This window comes from Chlorocebus sabaeus, chromosome 20, assembly GCF_047675955.1.
Source record: "Chlorocebus sabaeus isolate Y175 chromosome 20, mChlSab1.0.hap1, whole genome shotgun sequence".
NCBI lineage: Eukaryota > Metazoa > Chordata > Mammalia > Primates > Cercopithecidae > Chlorocebus > Chlorocebus sabaeus.
In genome coordinates, this window is record NC_132923.1 from 129769825 (window position 1) to 129787160 (window position 17336).

Below are 17336 nucleotides of genomic sequence, written 5' to 3' on the forward strand. Positions count from 1 at the left end.
GCTTTGCCTTCTCGATAGATGGCATTGCTGGTGAACCTAGGTACCCAAGCTGAAAACCTACAAACTCTGTTGGTTCTAACTCTGAGGGACATCCCCAAGCTGTCCTCTTCTTCTCCCCTCTCAGATCCTAAGTGGCTGCCATGTCTTGCCTGGATGGCAGCAGGAGTCACCCAACCAGCCCCTAGACCAGCAGGACCTCAGAATACATCCATGGACTCCTCTGTCCTCCTACAGCCCCCACCATGCCCTGAATGGGACTCCCGCCACCTCCCCCACCCTCGGGAACCAGCATGCTCTGCAATCTCTAGACTCCAGTCCCCCGCCTCCTTCAGTCCCGGGACATGCTTCGCTCTTTCCCATCTGTTTGCTGTCGCCGTTCTCTTCACCCAAAATCCTCCTTTCCTGGCCTTCCACTGGCCACCTTCCTCTCTTCCTTCCCATCTCAGCTTAAACTGCTGCCTCCTCAGGGACTACCCCCTCCCTCCCTAACCATCACCCTCCTCCCAGCACTTCTTCCTCTGCAGCACTTCCTACCGGGGAAATTCGCTTTATCTATTTACTGACTGCTATGGACTGAATTGTATTTCCCCAAAATTAATAGGTTGAAGCCCCAACCCCCAATGCAATGGTATTTGGAGGTGAGATCTTCAGAAGCTAATTAAGATGAGACAAGGTCATGAAGTTAGGTGCCCTCATGATTATATTAGTGGCTTCATAAGGAGAGAGGGAGAGGGAGAGGGAGAGGGAGACAGAGGGGGAGAGGGAGACAGAGGGAGGGAGGGAGGGAACAAGAAGAGGAAGAAAAGAACAAGAGGAAGAAGGAGCAGGAGGAGGAGCAGGAGGAAAGGGGAGAAAGAGGAGGAGGAGGAGGGAAGGAGAGAAGGAAGAAGAGGAGGAGGAGGAGAGGAAGAGGAGAAGGAGGAGGAGGAGAGGAGAGGAGGAGGAGGAGGAGGTAGAGGAGGAGAGGAGGAAGAGGAGGAGGAGGAGAAGGAGGAGGTGACGGTGAAGATTCTACCATATGAGAAGGCAGCCACCTGGCAGTCAGGCCAGAGCCATCATCAGGAATCAAATCTGCCAGATTCTGCCAGAATCAAAACCCTTAGTCTTGGGCTTCCCAGCCTCCAGAACTGTGAGAAATCAATGTCTTCTGTTAAAGCCACCCAGTCTATGGTATTTTGTTACAGCAGCCTGAGCAGACTAGTACACGAATTTATTTTTCTCACTCCCCCAACAAAATATAAACTGCAGGAGGCAGAAGATGTCTCTGACTTATTCGCCATTGTGTTCCCAGCATCCCTGGCCGGATGCTAACTGGACAACCAGTGCCCGAAAAAGTGTGGTTGTTGAACTTGCTCCCACTTTGTAGGTACAACTTGCTGGTTTTTATAAGAAGAAAATGCCTAATAATCTAAGTCCAATGCAAATGGTAGGTCCAGGGAAGGTATTTCAAACCTAAAATAGCTTTAAGACCAAAAGCAGAGGGCAGAGCAGGGGAGGCTGTGGGGAAAGAGATACAGCCATATTCTTAAGAAGCAATCTTTGAAGAGCTGGAAAGTTCTGTCTGGAAGGTAGCCTGCCCCTGCCTCCAATCTGCAATGCAGCTAAACTAGTGTTTCCCGAGGTGTGCTCCGTGGAACATTCTCTCCAGAGATGCTCTGCTAAGATAAAGGGCAGGGAGATGGGGTGGTGACCTGGTCAAACGAGGAAGCAAAGCGCTGCAGATGACACCCCCCTCTGGGAAGCTGCGCCTCAGCATGCTGACGGGTCTGCGAGGTGTAGCCAAACAGTCGTCCCTTTCACTGTCTTTCCACTAGGAATTCTAGACCGGATTTGACCTGCTGTTAGGGGTTGAACAAAGTGGGAGCAAGTTCAACCACCACACCTTTTCGGGCACTGGTTGTCCGATTGGCATCCTGCCAGGGATGCTGGGAACACAATGGTGAATAAGTCAAAGACATTTTCTGCCTCCTGCAGTTTATATTTTGTTGGAGGAATGAGAAAAATAAATCCATGTCCCCCACAAAGATATGTTGAAGTCCTAACCCCTGTACCCACGCATGTGCCCTTATTTGGAAATAGGAGCTTCGCAGATGTCATCTAGTTAGATGAAGTCATAATGGAGTAGTAAGGGCCCCAATCCAATGTCTTCGCAAGAAGGCCACGTGAAAACAGAGACGCATAGGTTGGGGGAGGCCGCGTGGAGATGGAGCAGGGATGGGAGTGAAGCAGCTGCAGGGCAGTGAATAGCAGGTGCTAGGAGGGGGCGAGGAAGGATGCCCCCAGAGCCCCAGAGGGAGCCTGGCTCTGCCGGTACCTGGACTTGGAGGTCGAGCCTTGGGGACTGTGAGAGAGTACATTTCTGTTGGGTAAAGCCACCCAATTTATGGGACTTCATGACTGCGACAGTCGCAGTAAACGAATGCCCTGCAACCCTCCGTCTTCTGCAGCCCCCACACCTGGGCCCACGGCTCCCCACCCCAAACCTCCTTAGCGCGGCTGCTTGTTGGAGCCTGTGCCTGTCTGTGTAAGCCCTCAGCCCCTTTCTCCACACCTCTCCCAGCACTCAGCCATCATGCAACCTTCTTGGCACAGGCCGCTCAAGACTTATCCCCCAGCTGAGCAGCCCATTCTCTGTCACTCATTCTGTGTTTTGATCCTGCCTCATCTTATCTTCTTTTTCCTCACTTTTTACACTAAAAACTTTTACATTAGCTGACTGTAATCTATGTTTCCTTATAATTTACCCTGAATATATAACTCATTACACAATCTTTATTATCTGCTATGTCTCAGGAACCTAAACTCATTATAGACAAAGGTGGAATATAAATCAATATATATACTTTAAAAATACAATGGGACTGCCAGGCATGGTGACTCACATCTGTAATCCCAGCACTTTGGGAGGCCATGGCAGGTGGATCGCCTGAGGTCAGGAGTTCGAGACCAGCCTGGTCAACATGGCGAAACCCCGTCCCTACTAAAAATGCAAAAATTAGCTGTGCATGGTGGTGGGCACCTATAATCCCAGCTACTTGGGAGGCTGAGGCAGAAGAATCGCTTGAACCTGGGAGGCGGAGGTCGCAGTGAGCCAAAATCATGCCACTTCACTCCAGCCTGGACGAAAGAACCAAATTCGATCTCAAAAAAATAAAACATAATAGGGCCTCATTCACTGTCAAATTAAAGCCCTCTGCCCACTCTTCACGGCCTTTGGCACCAAATACCAGCCCCAAGAGAGTCCTGCTCTTCTTTCCAGCTCCCTCCTCTGCCAGCACCACCCCCTGCTCTGCTGCTACTCCCCCTACTCCAGCCCCTCTCTCCACCCTGGCGCTGCCACCTCTCCCTGCCACCCCACCCCCTCCTCTGCCGCCTCCACACCAAACCCACCCTGCTCTCCCTGCCTCAGGGCCTTGGCACAGCTGGTTTCCTCCGCTGATAGTGACTATCTGCTTGTTCCTCCCTGACCTGTCTGCTGAGCTCCTGCTCAAAATCTGGCCTGGTCTTGACCTCCTCCAAAAGGCCTTCCCCGACACTTGGTGCTCAACCGAGCCCCTCTCATCCACATGCCCTCCACCAGGTGTGACATTCAAAATGTTTAACAACTGGTCTGGCACAGACGCCGCTGCTCAGAATGATGCAGGCCAGCGCAGAATGGGCACCGGAAGCTCGGGTGACACCTGCTCACCAGCAGCCACAGAGGTGTTCCGATGGATTAGCAACTGTGCGCGCTGGTGACCAGCAGCCCGGTGGGCACATATTTCTGGGGTCGCGTGGGGCACCCCTTGAGGGCGAGCGGCTCTGCTCTGCTCTGGGCAGGGCTGGGTCTCCGTGCCTGGCATCGCCCCTAGTGTGGAGGGGGTAGTTCGGTTAGCACTTGTCAAACCGAACCAAACTCTTTTGGGCAAAGACAAAATACAGAGACCGAGGATCTTCCCAGACTGTCACATCTCCTCAGCGAGCCAAATAAAACCTGTTCCTGGACAGTCTGTTTGCTCAGATGGTGAGTCTGTCAGATTTCACAGCTTCAGCGACCTCATGAAGCTCTGACCTGAAAATAAATTGAGAGGGAATAAAAAAAGAAGGAGGAAGAACAAGAGAAAATGATCTGCTCCTCCTGAGGCCGCTCTCTTGGCAAGCGCGCTCCAGTCGGTTCCAAAAAACAAAGGGAAATCTTCGTTATGTCAGAAAAACCGACATAAATCGTCAGCAACTCCGCTTTCCTGGCAACGCTTTCCGTGCTCCTGGGAAATTGGAACCCAATTCTTGAACAATTTCAATGCAGAAGGCTTGTCTTATGTTATACAAGAGGCCTCAAAACTTTCCGCAATCAGAAAAGAATGTCTGCTGCTCCAGGTGAAGCAAAAAGTCGAGGGACAGGAGGCCGCAGGGCCGTGAGCACCTCAGGGGCGCCTGTACTGGCAGCTCTGGGCTTGTGCTTTTCCCGAGGGGTCTAAGACACGTGTACAGGCAGAAAAGCAACCACCCTAAGGGGAACCCGCTGATGTGAAGCAAATGACTGAACTGTCACAGACTGAACTGTGTCCCCTGCAAAATGCGTATGTTGAAGCCCTAACTCCCAGCACCTCGGCATGTGACTGGATTTGGAGACGGCAGTCTTTAAAGAGGTGACTAAAATGAGGCTATTAGTGTGGGCCCTGATCCAATATGACTGGTGTCCTTACAAGAAGAGGAGATGAGGACACAGAGAGACACCAGGGAGCCGTGTGCAGGGCGGAAATGCCATGTGAGGACAGGGCAAGAAGACACTGTCTGCACGCCAAGGAGAGAGGCCTCGGGAGAGCCCAGCCCTGTTGACGTCTTGTGCTTGGACTTCTGGGCTCCAGAGCTGTGAGACAGTTGGTTTCTGCTGTTCACATCCTGTTTGTGGTATTTTGTTATGGCAGCCACAGCATACTCATACCACCCCCTAGGAAAGGATTTTGCCAGTCTTAAGGTCCCCACCATGCATATTAGCCACTTAAGACTCACAGACCTGTAGGTTATACACATAAAAGTTACACCAGAAGTCCCAAGGGATCTGGGGCCCGGTCTAGGGGCAGCTGTGGTGGCTGCCCAGGCTGGGGTTGGTGACTTAGGCTGAAATCTGGGTTCCTCAGCACATCTGCCATGTGGCCTGAGCCTTAGGTTGCTCCTCTTTGAAACAAGGGTAATAACGGCATCTGAGTCTCAGGGTTTTGTGAGATTTAGATCCTATTACATCTTTAAAACACTAAGCGTAAGTGCCCAGCACAATAAAAAGTTCAATAAATACCACCATTTCTATTCTATTTTCAACACACCCGATTCCCTGATTGCTTCAGGCATAAATAGTAAGAAGTTCCCCTAAGAAGAAAAGAGGTCATCCTTTGAACAAGACTTAAGAAACAAGGGTACCAGGACGGTGATCATATCATAAGCTTTTGTTAATTTTTTTGTTTTGTTTTGAGACTGGGTCTCGCTCTGTCACCCAAGCTGGAGTGCAGTGGCATGATCACAGTTCACTGCAGCCTTGACCTCCTGTGCTCAAGCGATCCTCCTGCCCCAGCCTCCCAAGTAGCTGGGCCTACAGGTATATATCGTTGTGCCCAACTAATTTTTTGAAGTCTTTTGTAGAGATGGGGTCCCAGTATATCGCCCAGGCTGGCCTCAAACTCCTGGGATCAAGTGATCCTCCTACCTTGGCCTCCCAAAGTGCTGGGATCATAGGCGTGAGCCACCATGCCCGGCCAAGGTTTCTTAAACTCCTCTAACTTCCCCAGATTTGTTACCCACACGTCTTCCACCCACCACCTCCTTGACGAACATTATTTTAACGAACCATTCTTGAGTCTTTGGGGTCAGTAAGGAAGTAGGAACTTCAAAGGAGTCCTTCTCCCAAACCTGTCCAGAGAGACAGAAACATCTGGAAATGAGAGGAGCAGTGGCAGCCCAAGGTGGGAAAGGAAGGCACTGGGGGATCCCAAGGAGCCTGGTGAGGATGGAAAGGAGAGCCTGGTGAGGATGGAAAGGAGAGCCCAGGAACCCGAGTGGCGGCCCAGATGTTGCACCCTCCAGGACCTCAGATGAGCCAAACATGTAGCTCACCAGCCCATGAACTCAGGTCTGTGGGTTTTTCACGAGAGACAAGAATTTGGCCTACAGAGCCACAGAAATGGCCTGAAAACACCCAACAGGAAAGAGAGAGGGTGTGTGTGTGTGCACGCGTGTGTGTGTGTGTGTGTACACATTCTTTAGACTAGCTTTAGTCATTGGAAGTTGTCTGATTTCTCAGAAATACTTTTCATCCTTCCATGGCACCAGGATAACATCTAGAATGTGCTAGTTTAAGGAAAGGAGCAGATTTTAATAAGTCCTGGTCTCTATGTTCAGACCCTAGAACTTCAGTAAATCTGCCCATCCAGACGTCACCTCTGACAAAGGGGAGCCCAGCCTTCAGTGGATTCTGTGCCTGGAACTCCAACACCCCACAGAGGCACCCCCTCCTCCCTACTCATTAAACATCACTTGCTCATTCTTTGCTTATTCGTTCATTCCATGGACACCTACTGGGCATCACTCTGCACAAAGAAACTACATCAGCACCTGCCCTGGCCCTTCAAGCAGTCGTACCAACTCAGAGCAATGAGTTGCATCTGGTTTCTACCAGCCCAGAAACAAGGATGCCAGGTGACGACTCCACAGGCAGGAAAGTGGTCCATGAACAAAGTGCTTGCATGTCTTTTTCCACTTTTTCTCTTAAAGAGAGACAGAAATGAGAAAACCTAAGCCATCCCTGGCCAAGGAATACATCCTGAGTGTAAAACAAATCTGCAAGGCAAGGAATTCCATCAGTCCCAGGGGGATGGGCCTGGACATCGGAGTCCATAGGAGAGTCGTGTCCTGGACATTCTAGATGCGTCGTGATGCAGGGGTGCTGGGGAAAGGGTCCTGAGCAGCCCACAGCCCTGATATCTTGCAGGGCCACAGCCATCTGGTGTGAGGGGAAGGAGAGGAAGGGGCCGGTCTCCATCCTGCCTGGACACTACCCCAGAGAATCAGCCGGGATTGTGCTCTGTGTCCCCTCCCTGCCTCTGGAACAGAAATTTGCCCTTACTCCCCACCACACATTCTGCAGCACCAAAATGGCCTGGCCTGGCTTGGTGTCAGGATCTGGGGGTCCAGAGAAGGGGACATCCTCAGATAGGAAGTCTCCTTACCAGCTCTGGCTCCAAAAGTTGGTGAACCATCCCAGCTCAGAAGGCAAGGCTGTATGGCCAAAGTGGAGGTCTCATAACTGGATCAACAGCAAACCGTGACTATACCTGGGCCAGGGGACTTGCTATGCTAAAACTTCATCTGTATTTCAACCCAGATGTTGTCAGGACTAACTGTCTAAGCGGCTCAAAGAAGGGCCTCACGTAAGTGTAAACGAAATGCCAGCTCTGTGGACCACTTGACCTGGATGCCTCCAGCCCCATGACAGGGTCTCAGCCTCTCGGGGTCAGACTAGTCCATTAGGCAGCTGGACATCTTCCCAGGCACCTAGGAGGCCCCTGACATTTGGTCTTTTCTCTGGGAAGAACGGAATGCAGCCAGAACAGACCGTGACCTGAACTGCAGCAAGGGCCGCGCCGCTGCCCTGAGAATCAGCCAAGCCTGCTGCCTGCCACACAGAGGGGCCGTAAAATCTACTCTAGTCCCTGCTTAAATACCTGTAAAGCTGGCTTTTTAAAAACCCTGTTCTGGCTGCAATGCAGGTGCTTCGAAAGATCCATCCCAGGGCTGCTGCAGGACCCAAGGGAACCGGGACAGGAGCTTGCCGCGCACATGTGTCTCCAAGCTGAGAAACCCAAAGGCGAAACTGGAGATTGGATTCGTCTTCCAAACAGGTGAATTCCCAAAAGGACCTTGGATTGCAAACACACAGAACAGAGCCCAGATCCCCATCTCAAGCCTGGTAGAGAAGAGCAGAGGGCCAGGGGCTTGGTCTCTCTCTCTTTCCTCCCCACCTGAGAAAAGTGCCCGGCCGTAAGCCATGCAGGCAGGAAGTGCCCAGCACTATGCCATGCAGCCAGGGGGAGAGGAGGTCAAGGTCAAAGGGAGACTTTCACAGAACCAGAGAACCATGAGCGCTAGGATGCTGACTCTGGGGTTCATAACCAAGAGTCTTCTGAGGGGTGTCCCAGTGGAACCACCCAGAGATGAGAGGATAGCTCTCATGGTCCCTGTAGCTTTGGAAGGGAAGGACACCATCTATCTGTGTCTGGTCACCTGCCGAAACTCCTTTGAAAGATCACGAGCTTCGGGACTTTCCCAGCAGTGCAGGCCCCATCTCCCAAGGCTCCTGGCACCTACCCCGCCCCCGCACCAACTCATGTCTCCTTTTCAAGGGTGGGCTCTGGGAGTCCCTCGGGGGTCTGCCTCCCCCTCCCCGGACTCTGAGCTCCTCCCTTGAGGAGGGAGACTAAGTCACCCTGTTTTTCCCAGCACCGAAGACATGACACTCCGTAAACATGGGTTAAATTCATCCATCAGTGAGTCCTCACAGCTGGCATTCTGTACCATTTGTCTTATGTCACTGCTTTAACAAAGTACATTTTTTATTTTTTAAAATAAAAAGAGCCGGAGACGAAATGACTCCAAAACGCCTCTCAGGTGATCCTCCAAGGCCTCAGCCTGCTGGGTCGGCCCATGAGCCCCTTTCCCACCGGGGGGCCGTGTCTTCTCATGGCAGGTTCAGTAACTTGAGTGGTTAAAAATAAATTATTGAAAATATAAATTTAAATATTCAAAACCACCAAGGAAACATCAAAAGAGGCCATAAAACCGTGCGTGTGTGTGAAACACGATTTTCTTGGCTGACTCCAGGTGAGGAATGAGCCTAAAGCTGTGTAACCCACATCACCTAAGCTGTCACTCCTAGCCTCTGGCCCCCGGGACCAGCTCTGTGTCCTTCTGATTGTAAGTTCATCTCCCACCCATACCGAGTGTAGTGAGAATCCCAGGCCCCACATGAGTCGTGCAGAGAACTGCAAAAGACACAGAATCTTCAGGTGAGAGGAAGACACAGCCCTCCTTGTGCAGAGGAAGGGGCAGGGGACTTGTTGTAACTCAGAGGGCTCCGCAGAGGGGCACCTCTAACCAGCCCTCCTTGTGCAGAGGAAGGGGCAGGGGACTTGTTGTAACTCAGAGGGCTCCGCAGAGGGGCACCTCTGACCAAAAGTTGCTGAGCCCTGCAGTACCTCAGCAAGACTCTTGGCAGGGAGGGGAGAATGTGGCCTGGGCCCCCCAGTGTGCCTGGGCAGGTAAACCCCGGGATAGAAAAGAGTGAGCAAACAGACTGGGCCTACTGGTGGGAGACAGAGGGCCTCCCACTGTGATGCTGCTGCAGCCTCCTGATAAGGCCTAAGCCACCCAGGCGAAGGTGTCACAGGACACTCAGGTGGCCCACCTCGAAGCCAGGTCTCTATCCAGGCCACAGTGAACGTTTGCTGATGAAATAAATGAGAATAGGTAACAACAGTCTAACACATGTATTGTGTTAGAGTTCAGGGAGTCTTTTCTGTGTGTTCTTTCATCTGTTCCTCAGGACAGCCCCCGCTTTCATTGCAGGAAGAAGTGGGGACTCAGGGATGCTAAGTCAGGCTGGAGCCACTGAGAGGTAGAGCCAAACCAACCCAGGGCTTGGAGGTACTGTGCACAGATGCTCAACACTGCTATAAAGGGAAGGCTCTACCTCTTAATTCTGGGGCTTTCCTTAGTTTAGTAAGAGTTACCAGTTAATACTATATGCTGGTCACACATTCTCATTAATCTCATAACAACTGAACAAGCTAGGTGCTATTACCATCTGACATGTTTTGGATCTGTGGCTCCACTCAAATCTCATGTCAAATTGTTATCCCTAGTGTTAGAGATGGGGTCTGGTAGGAGGTGACTGGATCATGGGGGCATGTTTCTCATGAAAGGGTTAGTGGCATCCCCTCGGTGCTGCTCTTGTGACAGTGACTGATTTTCGCAAGATCTGGTTGTTTAAAGTGTGTGGCACCTCCCCACTCTCTCTCTTGCTCTTGCCCCAGCCACGCAAGACAAGCCTACTTCCCCTTCATCTTCCACTATGATTGTAAGTTTCCTGAGGCTTCCCCAGAAGCTGAGCAGATGCCGGCACTATGCTTCCTGTCTAGCCTGCCAAACTGTGAGCCAATTAAACCTCTTTTATTTATAAATTACCAGTCTTGGGCATTTCTTTAGAGCAGTGTGAGAATGGACTTATATACCATCCCACCCTGCAGATGAGAACACTGAGGTCCAGAGAGGCTGTTGTCCCAGGTCACAGAGCTGGAAGTGGTGGCCCTGTAACTCAAGTGTGGCAGAGCCGGACTCCAAGGTCACGCTATTGCCTGTTCCCCTCAGTCGCTCTCTGCCAGGAGGCATCTCTTCTGAAAACTCTCCTGTACCATCTCCTCACCCCCAGCACACACAACCACACCAGGACTTGTCCAGTTCTTCAAGCAACTGCAGGTCAGGCTCAGCCCATCTGTAAGAGGAGAGAACTTGCTGCTGAGCCCCCATTAGCTGCTTCCACTGAGCCAGGCAAAAATGAAAAGGAAAAATAAAGAATTACAAAAAGGTGAAGATGTGCATGCTGTGCACCAGCAGGAATGAAGCCTGAATTCACCCATCAGTGCTTCTCAAGCTCAGAAAGACCCAGGAGGCTGCTTCTCGTCATAGAAACACAGACCTGCAGAGGTGGCCTGGCCTCTCTTCTCCTTCCTTCCTTGTGGGGGAGGACATGAGCTGTCCCCAAAGAAAGTTGTCCATGGGCCAGCAGGGAAGCCCCCACTCCCCACATCCCAGCTAAACTTAGGGTGAGAACAGCCCCTGCTAGTCTCCCAGCAGGAAATCAAGTGGGCAGGCCCAGGAGACCCCTGTTTGTGCAACCCAAGTTCCAGTAGCAATTAAGTCAGAGGCCAGGCTGGCAGTGAGGACGATGGTCTGTGATAAGTGATGAAAGAGGTAACCACAGGACCCCCCAGCCCAGGACAAATGTGCAGCAGAGGCAGCAGGAGCAGGCGGTCCCCAAAACGGGAAAGGGCAGGCGAGGACGGCTAAGGCTAACAGAGGAGGAGACAGCACCAGGGATGCTGCTTTAAGGGCTGTCTCTCAGCAGGAAGACTCCAGATTCCACCCAGCATTCATTCACTCATTCATTCACAAATACATGCCGAGCAACCACCAGGTGCCAGGCCCTGCTGTGGGTGCTGGGGACACAGTAAAACCTAAAAATTCCTTTCTATAGGAGTGAGAGGGAGCCAGGCAGATACCCGGGGAAGGGCATTGCAGGCAAGACCAGCAAGGGCAAAGGCCCTGCTTCAAGAAGTGGCCAAGACGCCTGTGTCCCCAGAGTGGAGTGAGGGAGGGAGGGGAAGGGGATGGGCTCAGAGGGGCCCTGGGGGTGGGGGTGCCGATCCTGTCACAGCAAGGACTTTGGCATCTATCTTGAGTGATAAGGGGGCCCTTGAGCAAAGATGTGCCATGATCTGATGCTCATTCTAACAAGGCCTCTTGGGTGGCCATGTGGAGAAAGTTCTAGAGCAAGGGTGTAGAAGCAGGAGTGACACGGGAGACCAGAGAGGGGGCTGCCGCACTCCTGCATCACGCCTCACTGCGAGAAGACAGCAGAACGGGAGATGGCAGGCATAAAACCCATCTTCGATGAAGCTCTGCTGTGAAGGAAAAACTAGAAACAGAGTCAGAACTGGAGGGAAGTGAGTCGCGATGAGAGCATACACAGACGCTGATGGGAAACCAGAAAAGGAATGAAGGAAAAGAAACCAGAACCAGGAAAGAAGGAAAAGAAGCTGCCACCGCAGGAGAGGGAAGGGACGCTGCAGCGACAAACACTTGGAACTGGCCACAGGGACAGGGTCAAGTTCATGAGTGAAGAGCTGCCCTTGGCAAGGAGCATGAGGGCCCATCCCTCCAGCTGCCCCCACGAGCTCCCTCCTCCCCTGCGTGGCTGTGTCTGCTCTTTCCCATTCCCACAGCAGAGTGGCTGGGCAAGGCTGGCAGGGGACAGCCAGGGCAGTAGAAGTGCTGTTCTAACCGCCCCTGTCTCCTCTACTCTGGGAGATGGAAAGCAGGTCAGCAGCTGCGAGGAGTGCAGGGAGGGGAGGGAGGGAAGGGGCCGGCCCAGCCCAAGAGACCAGAGAGCCAGACAGGGATGGATTGACAGCATGGAGGAGGGTTGGAAGACAGCACGGAGGAGGATCACATGGCACCGAGGGGGCACTTGAGGCTGGTGCTGGGAACTGAGGGCCTGTCAGGCTGCTGGGCAGGAGCGGGCACAGCCCAAGAGGAGAACCAGGTATGAGTAGAGCTGGACGAACTACGCACCTGGTCATGTGAGAGAGAGGAAAGGGGCCTGATGCAGAAGGCACGGTGAGTGAGGGGGGACCTGTGGAATCGGAACTGAGTGGGGAGGGTGTGAGACCAGGAAGGGCTGGGGTGGCACAAAGACACCGAGGGTCCCTGGATTCTGGTGTTGAGGCATGGCTGGACTGGAGACACTGGGAGGAGTCAGCAGAGAAGGCCAGGTAGTCTGAATGGGCTTCTGGAACCTGAGATGGTAAAGCAGGAAGCCACGGAGAACAGACCCAGGGCCAAGGGATGAGTCGCTGAACAAGGAGGTCTTTGGAGGGGAGAAGGCTCAGGAACTGAGAAACCAAGGTGTCATCGGAGAGAACGACACGAAAACACAACACAGGAGAAGGCTGGACAGGAGCCCGCCAGCGACTATCAGGGAACAAAGAATGGCCCCGGGGCCCAAGGGTGGCCCCACAAGCAGCAGTGGGGCGTGAAGCAGCAGAGGCTGCAGACTCAAGGACAAAGGGGGCCATGGAGACCAAGGATACCCACCCCCCACCCCATGCCCAGGCCCAGTAACACCCAGGGCTAGAGGAGAACACAGCCACCACTTGAAAGGGCTGAAAGGCAGCAGTGTCCCCATGGCAGAGCCTGAGCCCCTGAGTGGAAGAAGCAGGAGGCTGTGGAAAGGGGGCAGCAAGTTCCCAAGGGAATGTTCCAGGAGCTGGGGTGGGAGGGTCAGGAGTGGGGGTGTACGGAGCCCTACAGGAACTGGAGCCCAGGCGCAGGGGTTGACTGGGACACCACAGAGCACCATCTTGGGCTTAGCGGGACCACCTATTTGACTGAATATAGCCCAGAGGGAGCAGCTCTGTCTCAGGTTGGTCCTGAGTCTGTCCTGGCAAACAGGGATGTTTCCTCAGAGGGAACAGGCTGTCGAAGCACTAACAGCAACTGAGCCCCCAAGCATATCAGCAACCACCTTGGACACCCAGGCTGGGGGCACCTGAAGCAGCTCAAGACCTGGCAGTCAGGACCCACTGGAAGACCCCATTCACAGCGCCGGGTAGCAGGAGGCCAAAGGGCCAAGAGGAACCAGAGGCCTCAGTCCGTGCAGCCCCACCTGCCCACCCCATGCAGCTCCAGGATGTAGTGAAGAGTGGGTCTGGAAGTGTCTGCCTGGGAAGGAGCCGGCAGTAGCAGTAGGTAATCTCCCTACTGCCTTCTCCCAGGGCTGAACGGTCACTGTGTCACGGGAGGAGCCTGCGTCAGCCACCGTCTGCTTCTGCACGTGGCCATCTCCCGACCAGCTCACTGCGTTCTGAATGAACTCAGAAACTGCCTGCCTGAATTCTGAGATTTTCAGCTCATAAGCACTGGGAGAGAACGTTCAGACCCGAGGTGCTGTATCGACCTTCCGCTAAGCGCTCCTGGTAACACATTCAATGTCGACATTGTTCACCGTGTCTCCAGATCACCAGAGGTACATGGGCACCTTGCCCCAGCTCCTCGCCAATCACTACCAAAACATAAAGGGGCTGACTTGGGGGCCGGGGCATTGCTCCACATGCAAACTCAAATTACACTGCAGAAAGAGGCCACACAGTCATTCTCCCTGTGCCTGGGAACACGCAGTACAGAGGGCCGAGCTTCTGGCACTGCTCACCGCAGTGGGGCCTCAAGACAAATGGCCAGTGCTCCTGTGCACAGCTCCTCTAAATTCCCCAGTGTGATGTTCCCACTTCTCCTTCACAGAGTCCCCTCTTCTCCACCTGCCTCATGCTGACCAGGACTAGAAACTCGTGGAGGCCAAGGCCCCTGTGGCTCCTTTCCCTCCCCATCACACTCTCTCCTCCACCCACCCTACCCCCACCATTGCCTCCACAAATTGGAGTTCCTCACCTAAGAAATAGACAATGAACTCTTCCACCTTGGTGATAAACCTACAATGACATGTTCAAATAGCCTGGCATTGCCAAGACAGATGTCTCAACTGGGCACTGCCAGGTGATGTTTGCAGAAGTCTGAAGTCCACCCCACGACTTCAGCCCTAGACATCACACCCCTGCAATGTATTTGGTGCAGTCAAGGCCTGTTTGAGAGTCTTCATCTGAACCCACACCCGGTCGGGACCCAGAGTGGCAATAAGCAGCCAGAGTGTGGGCCCAGCACTCCAGGGACTCATCTTCAGGTTTCTCTGCCTTGGCCCCGGAGCAGACAGGTGCCATCTCTGGAGTATCTCAGGGTGCAGGCAGCTTATTATCTACAAACTCTCTTCCTGCCCCATCTTCCCAGGAAGGTGAGACAAGGAGGCTCTGGTCCCACCCCCAGCCCTCTACCACCATGGAGGACCAGGGTGCAGGCCAGGAACAGCTGCCTGAGTCCTCCATGGCCCTGCCAGTCACTTCCATGGCCTCACCTCCTTCCACGTCCTCCCTCCACCAGCTCTTGACTCGCAGTCTCCTGGCTGACCTTCAAACACTCCCAGTACGACCTGCCCCAGGGACACCCCACTTGCGGTCCCCTCATGGGAACGTCTTTCCCCAGATGTCCCCGGGATTCCCTTCCCCCGCTGAACCCCATTTCTTCCTTCACTTTCCCTTTGGGCTCGTGACATTTACTCATTACTGAGGATCCCCCAACTCCCTCCTCCCACCAGAACATCAGCTCCTTGAAGGCAGAGACTGGACTGCTTTAACCACCACATCCTAGTGTCCAGGACAGCGACTGACATACACTAAGTCATGGATAAATAAATACTTGGAAAAGCATCTGAACTTATTAGCTGCTGTTTCTTTAAAACCAAGAGAACCGAGCATGTACTCTCTCACACTTTGGGATCCCAGCACTTTGGGAGGCCGAGGCGGGCGATCCAGCTGAGGTCAAGAGTTAGAGACCAGCCTCGCCACCATGATGAAACCCTGTCTCTAGTGAAAATACAAAAATTAGCTGGGCATGGTGGTGGGCACTGTAATCCCAGCTACTCAGGAGGCTGAGTCAGAAGAATCACTTGAACCCGGGAGGCGGAGGTTGCAGTTAGTAGAGACTGTGCCACTATACTGCAGCCTGGGCAACAGAGTGAGACTCCATCTCAAAAAAAAAACAACAACAACAACAACAACAACCAAGAGACACAAAATGAAGATGGAATGCAACAATATGTGTAGCAGGATCGATCACACTTTCCCAGAATCAAGGATGTACGTGAAGGTGGGAGACAGGTGAGCTGGCAGGCCCTGCACCCCCTGGCCTTGACGCTGCTCCCTCCCCAGGTACTCCTAAGGAGCATCTTGGCTTCTGGCTCACCACTTTTCTGACTGGGCAGTTTCCTCTGTGCTTTGTCCATACTGGTCCCCGCCAGATCTTCAGTTTAGGCTGAGACCTCAGAACCAGGCTGTGGCTCGTACATGAACCCCCAGACTTGAAACAAGCTGAGCTCGCAGTCCAGAGAACGGCTGATGCTGGGTCCTCAAGTTAATTAGCTGACGTTCAGCAGCATTTTCCTCATGTACCGTATCAGGGAGCTACTTGTTAAAATGAAGCCACGCATTGTACTTTCCTAAGTCGGCCTGAGTCTAGGGAGATTTGGCCTGTCTGTAACTTTAATTTTAAACTAATTCCTAAAGCTGGAGGAGATTTGCAACACAGGTTGACGGCTCATCTTAGAGTCTCAAAAGTCCTGTGAACGATCTCAGATGCACTTGGGGAAGGCCTCGTCACAAAGCTCTGCTTCAAGTGGTCATCCCTTCTGAGGAACACACAGACCATTCAAACGCCTGTGTCTGCACACACCTGCAGGCTCCTACACTTGAGTGCCGTGCAAGCCGACAGCCATGCTGCACGCTGCAGCTCCCGAGTGACAAAGGAGGCTGCTCACTTCTGACTCAAGACCAGCTGAGAAGAGAGTGAAAGGAAGGCAAGACTGTGGCAAGGGAAGGCTCAGGGACAGGTGGTGGGCATGCTCAGGACACTCCCAGAGGAACACTGGATCTCTCACAGAGCTCAAATGGGACAATCGCTCACTCGGCAGGTGCTGCAGAATCTCTCTGGGCAAAGGCTGAGATCAGGGCCCAGCTGGCAAAGCCACACCAAAACCAACAGCAGACGCTCCCCTCTCCTGAGAAGACCCATTCCTGAAACTCTTAATTTACTAATTCCATCAACAATTAAACTTTTAATTGTACTTTGTTTTTCAAATGGCTCCCACTGTGACTCTCTAGGTAGTATTGGTCTCACTCTGGTAGTTACCTGGACTTTCCAATTGTGGTGGTTGACTTTACCTTGGAGTGACTCTTTTTCCCTTTTTTTTCATGCTCAAAAATTTTTCCTTGTCACAATTATTAATAGGTTCTGTTCCTAAAGCCATGATATTCAAATGATCTTAATAAAGCACAGCTCTAGGACCAGCCAGCCAGCAAAAGAGAAAAATCTTGATCCCCACAAGTCCAGGAAGCCTCCACCCACTCCTCGCTGAAATCCTCCATGTCCCCTGCCCCCAGACAGGCTGCACCATTATGACCAAGGGCTTCCTCTGCTCTCAGAATGGCTTAGCCTGGACTTCACCAACTGGCTAAACAGGGAATCAGCTGAGGAGTAGGGTGAGAGATGTCAGCTGGGGAGTAGGATAAGAGATGTCCTAAAATCTCTTCTTTGTCAATGAAAACTAGAAAAAGTCACCTGGTGATAGAAGCTTCAGGGTTTACACAGAACCCACCCCAAGTCACAGAGCTCTGTTGCTGGGAAGGCATTCGGCCTGGGTGGATGACAGGCATATCCCTCGCTCGGATGACACTCCACCACCACCACCACCACCCACCAAGTGGAGAAGCTGCACTTACTGGCTTCACTCTCTAATCCTAGTAACCTCCAAAAAAAAAAAGAAAGAGAGAGAGAGAGAGAGAGAGAGAGACAGCCGAAGCCAACCAATGAGCAGGAGGAAACGAGGCTGCAAAGAGCTTTGAGACAGGCAACCTCTTTGGAGACACTGG

At 52.7% G+C, this 17336-nt stretch overlaps 1 protein-coding gene and 1 pseudogene across 18 annotated transcripts in view; one reads left to right on the forward strand and one right to left on the reverse strand.

The window, feature by feature from the left end:
- The window catches only part of CAMTA1 (calmodulin binding transcription activator 1), a 975861-nt gene that overhangs the window by 689778 nt on the left and 268747 nt on the right, over positions 1 to 17336 (reverse strand). The window lies entirely within an intron of this gene.
- On the forward strand, positions 7125 to 15784 carry LOC140709432 (uncharacterized; annotated as a pseudogene).